The sequence below is a fragment of the Platalea leucorodia genome (genome assembly GCF_965183815.1).
Source record: "Platalea leucorodia genome assembly, chromosome: 2".
NCBI lineage: Eukaryota > Metazoa > Chordata > Aves > Pelecaniformes > Threskiornithidae > Platalea > Platalea leucorodia.
In genome coordinates, this window is record NC_138824.1 from 15,080,679 (window position 1) to 15,093,996 (window position 13,318).

The following is a 13,318-nucleotide window of genomic DNA, read 5'->3' on the forward strand; positions in this document are numbered from 1 at the left end:
GAATTACTGCTCATCCTGTTACAGTTGCAAAAAGAGCAAAAGAGGGCTATGAGATCATTCTAAAACCTCTTTGGACACAGAAGGTAAATGTGGACTTAAATCCGGAGAAATACAAAATCATTTCAGGGAATCATGTCAACTGTTTTAAAATTCTGACCTCAATTTTAAACAGGAATTACTTTCAAGAGACTGTTTTTCTCTGATTTATTGCACCATGAGAACAAGATGGAAGAAGTCATGCTTGTGGCATTAAGTAGAGACATGGGAGACCTCATTTTCATTTCCGTTTATAGCAGCATCTCCTTATATCAATACCAGCAAATTTTAATCTCCCTAGACTTCTGCTTACCATATCTTTTACTGGGAATATGAACTCTTCCCTTTCTGAAAGTGGATATGAGAATAACTTGATAGCACAGTGATAGGTAAATAAAGAAATTCAGAAGAAAATGCATATTCTAACAATCATTGAAGCATACAGAATTTTGGTACCAGACTGACATTCACCCAGGACCCTTCGCTATTACCTACCTAAAATAAAAGTTACTTCAGTATAGGGCCCAAGAAGAGACTAGGTGTGCCACACACTACTTGTCTTATAATCAGTTATCACAGATAGAGGTGAACTAAATGAAATAATTGCACAGCAGACAATTATTCACATGTCAATTAATCCCTTACATAATGATAGAAAAATTTTCTACTACCATAGCATAAGGCTGCAGCATTCTTGGGACAAGACTAATGAGAGAGAAAACACAGGCAGGCTAGTTCTACTAGTAAATAAAATAAACCTGTGAATTGCCAGACCAAGAAAATAAAGTTTTTCTCATGAATCATGGTGAGTGTATGTCAGAAGAGAAATTAAAAATCTTCAGTCACATTTAAAGTTGTCTGCATCCATTTTGCTCTCCTCTGCAGAAGTTAAATGGAAAGGTAGGCTCCAGCATTACTGCCAGAGCACACCGGCTATTACTCACACTAGACAGATGGCAAGTGGCACCTTAAAAAAACCCAGAAAATTAGCAGGAAATACATAGAAGGTAAAAATGTCTCCCCTATGGCCCAAGTAATTCAAAATACAATAATGGACTAGAAAGGCCAAATGTACAGCTCGGCTCACTCACTATGCCAGTTCCTATCAGCAAAGGTCTGACTGGCATTTTGAGAGCAGAAAAAAATAAACGTTTTAGATCTGAATTGCAATTGTCTTACAGAGCTGAAAAAATAAATAAAAAATATTGTAAAAGTCATTCTCCCTCCATTAAACGACTTGAAGTAAATTTGTCCACAAGTACAGTTCTTGTAACATAAAAGTCTGGGTAATCTTCATCTCTGGGAATGAAAACACAGATGATTTGCTCAGTTGTGAACTCGCATCACTGGGACCTGACTTTGGGATGAAAAGAATCTTTTTTAAACCACCACAGGCCAGAATGCGAAGCGGCCCGGGTAGCTCAGCTGGAACTGAAGCTTCCTGGATTGGAAATATTTATAATATTTTATATTGTGGAATTAAGCTCCACGAGATTCTCATGTTACATCTCCATTTCCAGTGCCTTGCCTCCTGAGTAGTCACCTGTCTCAGTGAGGTGCATGTCTGTTTTCAAGCCTGTTTTCTAGATCAAGACAGTAACTTTTTTTTTTTTTTTTTTTTTCACAGACTGCCTCTTTTCTAGTACTTCTGTTGATATTGTTTCATAGTTGCTACATTAAAACAGAATGGCTAGTAGTTTATAAATTATAATTACAGTTGTATCTGTAGTCTGACAAGCCAAGATCAGCTCTTTATTAAAAGGATTTTGTTTAATTAAGAATGAATGTCATTCCTTCACTGTGCAAAATTCTCTAAGTATATAATTTGTAACACCTGGATTTTCCATTGAAATAAACTGCAGGTATGCTACATAAGTATTGCAAATTGCTTTCACCACACATTAAATTAATTTTTTTAATACGTTAAGCTTCGCTTGCCTCATTACTTAATCGTCCTGACAAAACTGCATTCATCAGGAGAGTGGCATTTAAGGTACTGCTGTGACTCCAACAAGAGCACAGTCATGGTGCAGAAGAAGTCCTCCAGTTGGCGTTAAGAGGATTTTGTACGATGCGCAGCAGCGTCAGCCCATCCCCTGTGCTGACAAGGATAGAGCCGTGACGCAGGCGAGAGAGACAGTCATTGCCTCCATGCCACCCACCATACACGCTATGCTGGGCTGCCAGAAGGGGCTCGGGGGCAGCCGGGGCAAACCCCACACTGGGGGCACTTCTGCAGGCCCTGCTTTCGTCCTCTACACCACCTCCCTGCTGCCTCCCTCCGACAGACTCCACATGCATATGCAGGGATTAGGGAAAGAGAAATGCAGAGACAGCATGAGGTAGAGAGAGATGAGTGGCATGCCTAGCATGTTGCTTTACAGATAGGGCTGTGTCCAGCCGGCATGTTTTCTGGTAAGGCACACCAGGAGGGGCAAATAGTAATCTAGATTTTTTTTATTTATTTTTTTTTTGGGGTGGGGTGTCATTCTTACAAGTTTTCTCCCCAGCCTGTTTTGCTCCAGCCATCCAGCTCCTGAGATATTAAAGATACTTGACCACTTCTTTAACACGGTGGTTTACCTGAGGCGAGACAAAAACACAGAGTTTCCTCCCAGAGTTTTTATGATCCACACATGACATTTGCATATTCTTTTTAAGATGTTATAAAAAAGTATTAAAAGTCTCTGTCCTGTAAGCTTTAAACAGAATACCAGTATTCTCTGACATGCAGAGATAAAATATTTTATTATGTTGTGCTAAGTGCCTGATTTTTTTCTGTGAGGCAGCTGGGGAAATCAGAACCCAAGTTTTGTCCAGAGATCTTTCCACAATACTGTGACCAGATGCTAGAGGCAGAATTCGTTTTTCTAATCATGGGTACCTAGTGCCATTTGAGGTGCTCTAATGATAGTGAAAAAACCTCCACAAAGGACTGGCAGATTGATGCAGAACCCACTGGAATCCAGACCTTGCTGGTACAGCTGCTGGAGGCCAGGCAAAATAAGCCATTGCACCTACAATGGCATTAAACGTTCATAATTAGGCAAATGCATCCTGCCCAATGTGTACCTCCTTTGAGTATTGGAGACATTCACATGGGGTTTGCAGCTATGAAACATGACCTGTAAGTAATCCATGTCTCACTGGAGGCAGCTAGATGCTTATATATGAGTAACCAACTTAAACGCTGAATCTCTGTTGACTCCAATAGGAACTTAGACAACTTCTGCATAAGCAAACATTTACAGATTTCTTAACTGAGGTATTTTAATTACACCCTGAATCCCATCCTCAATGGCTTGTGTTGGTCTAGGGCAACGGTAGCATTCCTAGAAGTCTCACCTGGGGTTACTGAGCTTTTCAGCTTTAGTCTGTACAGGTTTGTGTCCTGTCTACTGGACTATCCTCAGTATCTTCCTCAGGCCACTTTAATGCCCTGCCAACGGCTGCACTTTAGATGAAACTAAGAGCTTCACCTTTATCTAACCTACCTTTTTTCCCAGCACTGTTACAGAACAGATTCTTTCCCAGCTGGTATTTACCTGTATAATCACATCCTCTATTATAAGATCAATGCTATGCAGCCCAGCTTTTAGCTGTTTATCTTCTTTGTAGTGCTAATGTCATTGTTTCCAGCACAACTTCTGCCTGTTCGCCTTTCTTTATCCAATTCAAAGTTCGCAAATGTGTGTGCTTTCAGGCTGCTAGTTTGTCTTTGGCTACAGCACAACCTTTTGCCTCTAGGCCTAATTCTTTTGAATTAAGGGCACTGCTTCAATCCCTCAGTCCACGCTGTGCACACTGCTGTCATTTGCAACGCCTGGCCAAATAATATAATCCATTGCTGATATTACCTTCTCTCCTTTCCAATCTTGCCTCCCTACCCAAAAAAATGCTAAATTAGTCCTGGAGCTACACACAGCAAGTGCATGCTGGCTCTAAGCTCTTTTTTACCTTGGGTCATTTTTCTTCTGTTTCATGTTGTCTGTCATACCTACAGTGCCAGAGTCCTCTCCGTACCCCATCAGCTTCAGCCTGAAGGGAGGAGTGGGGGGGTCTTAATTTTCTTGGCCAATTCTAATGACTCTGAAGGGTTAATTCTATTTCCTAGTGTGAGACTGCACATCTGCCTCTCCTCTTGGCATCCAAAACAAATCTAATTATTTAACCACAACACTGTCCTGATGACTGAGAGCTGTTAAAAATAATTGTTAAAAATCCACCACCAGAAGTGTAGCTACCCTCAGATGTCTCGCTTTCATGCTGCAACCCACTGGTTGCAGATTCAGAGTGACGTGTGAGTAAATCTTCTCCACATTTCACAAATGTCAAAGCTAGCAGAGCTTCTACCCTCTCCAGTCTTTCTCTCAGGGTGTTTTCATCACCATAAAACTGACTCCCTATTATTTCTTATTGAGCAATTTTAGAAAGGCATTTCACTGCAGGAGCATGACTCATTTCCATCTAAAATAATTTATCCTGAATATATCTCAAGGTATTATGTTGCAAAAAATTTCCAGGCTATTGATTCCACAAAGTACAGACAGAACTGTTTAAAAGCTTTACTGTGGCAGGGTCGCACACCCTGTGAAATAAAGCACAGGTGTTGTCCTGCTTACACTTCTTTAGAGATGGTACAGTTACAAGAGTTGAACTTCACCTACCAGTGATTATGTATCAGTTAATAGCAGAATTAAACTACCTAACCATTTAACATCAGTGTTCTGATTAGCCTCCGCAAAGGTGTTTGCCTCTCTCCCATGACTACACATCAAACTCCTAATTTTGATCCCTTGACGAGGATGTAGTAGATGATGTGTCATTCCCTTGCATCCCCCATTTTGTATGCAAGCCCTGGTCCCCAAACAGCCATCTGTTTGCAAAAAGCATCTCTATGTTGAGGCATCATGTTGCCAGTCTGTGCAGTGAGTACAGGAGGCAATAATTTGCCACAAGATGATCACAGTGAAGTCTCATTAAAATATGTTTCTCGTATCTATTACACAATATAGTGACAGAGATTAAAAATCACATTTTAAACCACTTTGGATATTTCACTGAGTCTAGGGCAGGTGATGACAGATCTAAGACAACTATATTAGTGGTAATGAAGCAATTCACCATCAGCAATATTAGTTCCTTTCCATCTTCCTCTATTTAAAGAATATTTGATATTTTTATAGAGTTTAATCCAAAATGAACCAGAAAAATCAGTAAGCAGTTTTAAAAAACTATGTGTTGTGAAGATAATGTTCTAGGCCTTGATGGTATCCACCAGTCTAGATGGTCAAGTGCATGAGTCCATCTAACACTTCACTGCATCAGTAATGCTTTATGGAACAGTTGTTAAGCTCCTCCTTACTTCAAACGGTGGTCTCATAGTTTGGCTTACTCGACTTTTTGTGGTTCAGTTAGCCCCACTATAACAAGTTATACCAGGAGTAAAATCAAAAGACAAACATTTAGAGAAATAATATCATCTTTTTCTCTGACTGAAATTAAGAATTTATATTTAATTTTCCATTATTATAGCTCTTCCTGATTTCTTTTCTTGTGAGCAAGCCTCATGTCCTAAAAAGATTGGTCTGGTTTTTGACTATTTTTTGTCTGCTTGTCTGGTTTTTGACTGACATGAGAGTCTTCTTAAATTAGCAGTTTGCTCAGTATTAGCAGTTTTACTAGTGTGCAAAGTATCAGCCATAGTGCCTATATGAAGCACTCCAAACATTTTCCCAGTATGGCATAAATCACCGTCCTTTAATCATAGCATAAACATTTCATCAGCCAGCATAGAAATGAGGACACCCCAGTGCTATTAAAACAGTACATGCATTGAAATATTTTAGTGTCACTTACACAGTCAGAATTTGAAAGAAAAATAATCACAAAAGAAAAAGCCTTCTGTTGAAAACATGATGGTACAACCATCACTGGCTCTTCTGCCACTAGCATCTGTTGGAAAGATAATGGCTGTCCAGGCTTCCAGATAGGTCCAAGGTATCTGCATCCTTCAGTTCTCAGGATCATAAAGTGCGGTGACTCCCTTATAACCTCCCCATAAGACTACTCCCATTACTTACTCACAGTTTATGCATTTTCTGTTTGGTCTGGGGGCAAACTTCATGGAACAAGAAGCTTTCCCAATTAACTTGAGAACCACAAAGTCGTACAGCTGCAGTATTTTCTAATAGTTTCTTAGCAAGAAATTATAAACACACATTACCCAACCCTTAGCCCAACAGCTTTTTTTCCCCTTTCATCTTTACTGCAGGAATTCAGGTTTTGCTTGTCCAGACATGGACTCTGTTTCCAGCTGAGATACATGACATGCTAACAGCTTCCTTAGAGTTGGTGTCTAGTTGAAAGATTAAAAGGCCTCTGGTCCTTCTCTGGGGCTTTTCAGAAGTCAGTTATTAAGAAAAATTACTCTCTGCTTCCTGTGTCAGAGCAGCATCTTAGAGCTTCAGACATCTGCAGGAAGCACTGCTTTGCATCTATTGCACATACTTTGTGGACCATTCAAGGAACAAGTTAGTTGAATGTGGAAGAAAATCAACTACAGTCCTATTCAGCATTCAAGTTTGATTTCAGTCCACAACTGCAGAGTTTGAAGCCTGCCTTTCTGCCCTGAGATGAACCATATATACATCTAAATATACATGAATGCAAGCCCACTTCGGAACTTTTCTGTGTACATGTGTATAGCTGATGACTTCAGAGCGTATGCACATACAGTTCTTTGCTCCATTCTTAGTAATATTCAGTGCTAAACACTTTTAGTGATGCAAGGACAAGGGCTGCTATAATGAATGTTTCTTCTTCTTCTTTCTTTTTCCCCCCCAAAACAACCTAAGAAGCAAAAATGTATCCTATCTCTGCAAAAACTGAAATATTTATGGCTAATTTGAACAGCATATACTCTTTAAAATAATTTTTAATCAACTGCTGGACAAATAACTGGATGCAGATGCTATATAGATTACATATTCCTCACCATCAATAAAAATGATGTGTGGCACACTATGGAGCTCAACAATAAACATTTTTCAGAGAATACCTTTACTTCAAATCATTGGAAGTAGGCTTGAAGAAGACCTCCTGAATCATTACACTTAGGCTACTGAACGCACCATGTCATATAATCCCCATCATAAATTTATTATTGAATTTCCCCTAAAAGTAAGTTGATTTTTTATTCCTCTCCTCACTGCTCTAGAACTACTCTGGTGGTCATGTTTAGGAAAAGCCTTTGGATTTTCAGCCAAAGTTTAGTCATTGCCAGCTTATTCTTATCTGGTTTTATATATCTGTTCACCTTACTCTCACCTTGCAACATGTCCCTTGGAGATAAACAGTCACAAGAGACTCATTTTCCTGGAGGTTACAGATAGATGGACCGTGAATACTTACTGTGTAAGAGGCTGTGTTTCCTTTAATGTACTCACATAATTCATAGACAAACATGAAATAGTTTGCTACTGATTTTCAAAAATGACTGACAGTCTTAGAAACTTTGTATAAAAAAAAATCTCTAAGTGTCAAATGCTCCATTTTGCTGACTTTTTCTCTTATATCCTGGGTGCTTTCTCTTGGTCTGTAAATATCCTCTGCTCTACCCCTGTGGCTGATAAAGATCTAGGCCAATATGGTATCTTAAGACTTTCTAAAATACTCAAACCAACAGGTGAACATTTCCAAGGAAAAGAAAGCACATCTTTAATGGAAGCCTTTGCTCTTCTGCTTTTGCCAGTTACAGCAACGTCTGTGTAGCTACATCTGGTTTTCAGTACAGGCATCTGTTGGTTGACACTTGTTTGGGATTGTTGGTGGATCTGCCTATCATCTGCCTAGTTATAGGGGGAAAGATTTATGGGAGAGGGAAATTGCAGCAGGCCAGAAAGCCTGTCAGTCCAGTTCCCCTAGGACCCGTATATACAAAAGCCTGATGGCTGGGACCTAAAGCAGTGGCAAGACCCCACATCTCCCTCCCCAACACAGATGGTAGAGGACCCATCAGGAGGAGGTGAACTCTGTTGCTATCTGATGGATCAAATGGAAGAGAAATGAAAGATATTGATGGGCAGGCCTAAAGCCCATGAATTTTGCACATGCTGTGCTTGTTATGAAGGCAACCCAGCTGGACTGCCAAGCAACCAAAGTTACAGCACTGTAAGAGCTCAGTGTAATGCTCCCTTGCTGAGCATTGCATTAGGGCAACGACGCCAGACAACAGTGTCAGCAGCAGTCACGGCAGGCCAAAGTAAGGAGGCCTTTCAGGAGAGAAATGGAAGAAGGAATGCGAAATTCTTGCAGTAGAGAGCTGTGTTTTATTGTTGGTGCTAAGGAGCAGGCCTGTTAGCAGCACAGCTGTGATGAAGAAGGATGGTTAAGAGAGCAAGGAGGAAGAGGCAGTGTGGAGAAGGGGGGTGACACCAGCAACACCCAGCAGCACAAGTGTTGCTACCAGATCAGCTACGAAATCAGAGTTACTTTATTTGTCCATGTCTTTAGACTACTCTTTTTCCCTTTAACAAAAATATTTGTTAAGCCAATTTTTAGGCCTTGTTAGTGAGGAAAACTAGCTCATTTAGTATCAAAATGTTAGTTTAATTTTCCTTTTTCCAATTTTGCTGGGAGGCACAAATCAGCAGGTTAGCAGTGACCCCTTTAAATCTAAACCTGTCCCATTTTGCTTCCTGTCAGGTGCTGACAGAAGGGTTGTACACAGTATAATGAACCGTGGCTTTCATGATTAAACACATTCATCTTCAACTTACTCTTCAAGTCAGCTTGAACAACTGTCCTCCCTGGAAACTCTCTAACTTCAAACATACCTGCTTGTTCAGTCAGCAGTGATTTTTCATTAAAAGGATTACTGTGTGATGGCCAGATTTTCCTATAATTTTATTCCAAACCATCTCAAGAAATAGTCTAGGAAAAAATTAGGGGCACAAATAAGGCTTTAGGAATATTAAGACCACCCTTCATACCAACATCCAGCATGGGTGCCTGTATATTGCCCAAAATGAGGTTTACTTGTTAACACTAGGAGTCCTTGAAGTACCTCTTCAAAAAGTGTGGATCCAGCACAATAGTGCTAGAAATATTAGTCACTGCAATTATAGCCCATTTCATATGCAGAGATGTCAAGTAGGAGCTGGATTTTTCCTACTTACTGCAGTGGCGGATGATTAATTCTCACCCAATTACTTCTTGCAGCATATGTTTTTGGTTTCCAAAGATTAGAAAAAATTCTGATATTGGGTTCAACATTGTAGTTTCCCAGCCATCACTGTTACTAGGCACACAGTAAAGAAAGATGGATAAATTCTCTCATCCATCTCATATAGCTTACAGAAGCCCTATAATATTGGCCCCCTTCAGATTTTATGGGTGCAGTTTACCCCCTCCTTTGGTTACTCCATTTCACTCTTGCTTCAGAGTTATCCATGAGCATCATCTGGTCTGAAATTGTCTTGGAAAACAGCCTCCCAGCCCTGAACAGCTTGCACCTGGGCATTCTCTAATTTTTTTTTTTTGCCACTTCACTAGCAATTATGTTTTGAATTGCAGCAGCTGGCACAGAGAAGAGTCACCAGAAACAAAATATTAACAGCTAATATATTAGAGAAAAGCTTGGCCCAGATGTGTAACCAGGATGTTACTGTGTTTTACTCTCATAGAATACAGCTTCTGTCTTAGTCCACTTTAACAGCTACTTAATGTGGATTCTCTCAAGGCCAATCTTTGGCTGCCCTGTGGTGCCAGGTTTAGCTGAGCAAGTGCTGCTGGATTCAGGTACTCTCTTAGCCAGTGGAGTAACCACGCAATTATATAGTTATTTTCTTTCCTACTACCTCCTAGATTGGTATTGTATCTAGTATTTCCAGAAAACCCAATGCCTCCTTGCCTCCACCAAGTATTCGCAGAATTGTCTGAAATATCACCAATCTGCTCCGGGAAACTCCTAGAGAAAGTTTATGGAATCATCAAAAATGCTGCAAGGATCAAGGCTGTTGTCTCTAGGATAACAGCTCTTACACTATCCCCCACACTCTGGCTTCCTTATGAATTATTTTTTAGGCGAAAGTGCTGGTGCCCTCCAAAAGCCACTTAGATTGCTTGCACTGGCCTCCTGCAGGAATCTAGTGCTTTGTGGGATGCAGGGTGAGTAGCCCAGTACTTGAGGGTTGGGCACCACCTTCATCCTGGTATCTTTTAAGCAGCAGAGGGTTCATGGGAGTACAGAGATGTGACAGTGCAAGTGCTCTCAAGACTTTCTTGGATCACCTGCCACAAAGGTTGGGTTTTGGGAACCACTGTAATGCAAGATGAGAGGCAGAACCTCCAAAGTTGGTTTTAATTTCAAATTTCCCTTTCCAGGAGCAGGGAGAGGGGGGAAACTGAGGAGAGGTGGCCTTACGTTGTTCTACCCCAGCCAGTCATGGGGGTCTGATGGACACTGCCTGGGATCTCCATCTGGGAACCCCTACAACAGGCAGGGCAAGCTGAACTGCCCACTGGGGAAGTCCTCTGGGGTAGATGGCTCCCATCATGTCCATACAGCAAATAGGGAGAAAAAGAAGTTTGAAACATACACTTCATGCCCATTTCATATTAATCTGGAACAATTAAAACGTTTGTGTGTCTCCAATCTCAGCCTCCTACTGGGACAAAACCACTCTGGAAAAACAGCAATTACAAGTACTTTTACAACAAAGTTAAGTTTCTAAAAGGAAGCATATTTGAGATTAAAAAAACAAACCAGCAAACAATTTTAACCCCACAACCTAGTTAATCTGATAGTATGAAGGCCAGTGCTATATAACAACATAATAATTTATAACAGGACCTACATCTTCATTTACTTCCACAGAGAGAAATATGCAATATATATTGATGTTGTAATTTTTTTCTTATATACGCTAACTATATCATATTCAGCTGGGGGAAACTTTTCCTCGCGTCTTCCCTCCCTGCAATTTATTGTGCTGATTTACAAGGACCCTGTCACTAGTCCTGTTCTAGGCATTGCTGGTTGTCAAAAGCTAGAGGTAAGCCGTCATAACTTCGACAGCCACTTAAGCCTGTTTGAATTCAAGACTTCACTGTGTCTCTGCTACAAGACAGAAATAAGAGGTAAAAAGGTAATTTGCAGTGACCTTCATCCCTCCTCAGGACCCCAAGGATTGAATTTTGTGTTGTTTCAGTGAAGAGCAAAGGAAAATCACATCATCCATATTGAACATCCACTGGGTTATTGACCTCCATCATAGCATTTCAGAAAACTATGGTGTTATGTGCTGATGTCAGCTGATGAAAATCAAGTTGTCTTAATAATTACAGAAACGCAGACTATAATTTCAGAACATTATTTTTTTTTTATTTGGCTATTCCCAAAACCTTGAAGTATATTTTATGAGTAGATAAGAGTCTATTAGTTGCACAATTATAATGTACTGAAAGTATCTTAGGGTTTTCTTGGAAGCAATCCATTGAAAATTGATTATGTTAGTTACCTGGTAATGACTTTTGCACGAGTGTCTGTGCCTTATCAAACTGATTTTGATACCTTTTCTACAGTGGTTGTGTAATAACTATACAACTTGGTAGAACAATTTTATAGACTGTCGTTAAGAAGGGCCTTGCACCAAGGTCACATCAGCTTACACAGGGATGAAAACTTACAGATTATTCTTCATGTGTTTGCTCTTAGACCATGGAAGTAGATTGTAAACAAAATAGCATTGCAAAACCAGCTTGTGGTCACTTCAAAGGACTAACATTTTCAGCTATAATTGTTACTACCAATGCTATGCCTACTGCTATCTGAGAAGCAGAAGAAAGCTTGAGTCCACCTTCTCATTTTCTGAGACTGTCATATTCCCTCCTTCTCTTTCTCCGCAGATATTATTTATATTATATGAGAAATCACTGAGCAATTCCAGATGTTTTGAAGTCTGAGAGCAAATCCTATAAGGTATGACTGCTTCTTTATTTGTTTACCTTTCATGCGTAAATGGTTTTAAATTAGTCATTTTATCATTATGTTTATTTACTGTTAACTCTTATTTATGATAATTTACTTTTGGCTGATTAAAAGCTGAGTTTTTCAAGAGTTTGTTTGGAGATACTGAAGTTTAATCAGCAAGTAACATTTCTAGCAATAGTTTATGATTTTTCTGTCAATACAAAATAAATTTCACTGCCATTATGGCAGCGTTTTCAATACTCCTTTTTGCTTGGTGCTAAACTTAGCCATTTCACTGAAGAAAAGAAACTGCACATTACTTGCGACTGCAGTAATTTCTTCATAGCACCGTTAGCATTTGTTAAAATCTCCTTTAAGGACACCCACCTGAGTCAGTGAAGCCTCCTCTGCAGCTGTGGTGCAGTTAGGTGCACAACTGGGCTAGGGAAGGTTCTAACCTCTTGTCCCAGGGACTGGGAATGCCAACCAGCTCTGCAAAGTTGGAAACAGGTAAGAGGCAGCAGAAAGAGGACAACTTTAGTTGAGAACTGATTTTAAACATGGTTAGGGAGAAAAAATATGCTCTAAAATGAGAGTTTTGCATTTCCTATATCAAATTGTTTGCAGAGCTTAACATTCAGTTTCTATCATCTCGCCAAAATGGAATTTCTCAATATGTCTCTTTCTATATCCTAATCTAATGGTGTGTTCTCTTTTTGTGCAACTTCTAAAGAGATAACAGGATTGAGGGCTGCATGGCCTGCAGAATTCCTTTCCTGTACCTCTCTACCTAATTTTCTCTTGCAGAATCATGCACAGCATGCAAACATACAAAATTCAGACAGTTGACATGAAACCTGACATCTTGAGTATCAGCTGGCTAGTGGAGCTACTGACATAACTACAATTTATGTGTAAGTTGCCATATGTGTCAGCCAAGTGTTAGGAACTGGATACAGCCTCCCTAAAGAGAGGTACTGCTCAGAAGTCATCCACTCTCACCAAAAACTGATCATAGTCACTGGAGTAACATGCCAAAATCACAGCTTTGTTTTCTAGATGTATAGAAGTCTTAGCAAGTACACAGGTGTTTGCAGCTATGTCACCAATATTCCCCAATGGTTTACTGACCTCCAGAAGACTTCCAGAACTCTGTGGCTGCTTAAGGAGTTCCACCACCCCAGTCAGTACACTTGATTCAGTCAGAGATTTGGCTGAACTGTGATTCTCTCTTCTTTTTTTTGTAAGCATGAACAAGTATTAGAAGGTCTAGATCTTTCCATTTATGAAGCTTACAGTCCCAAGAAA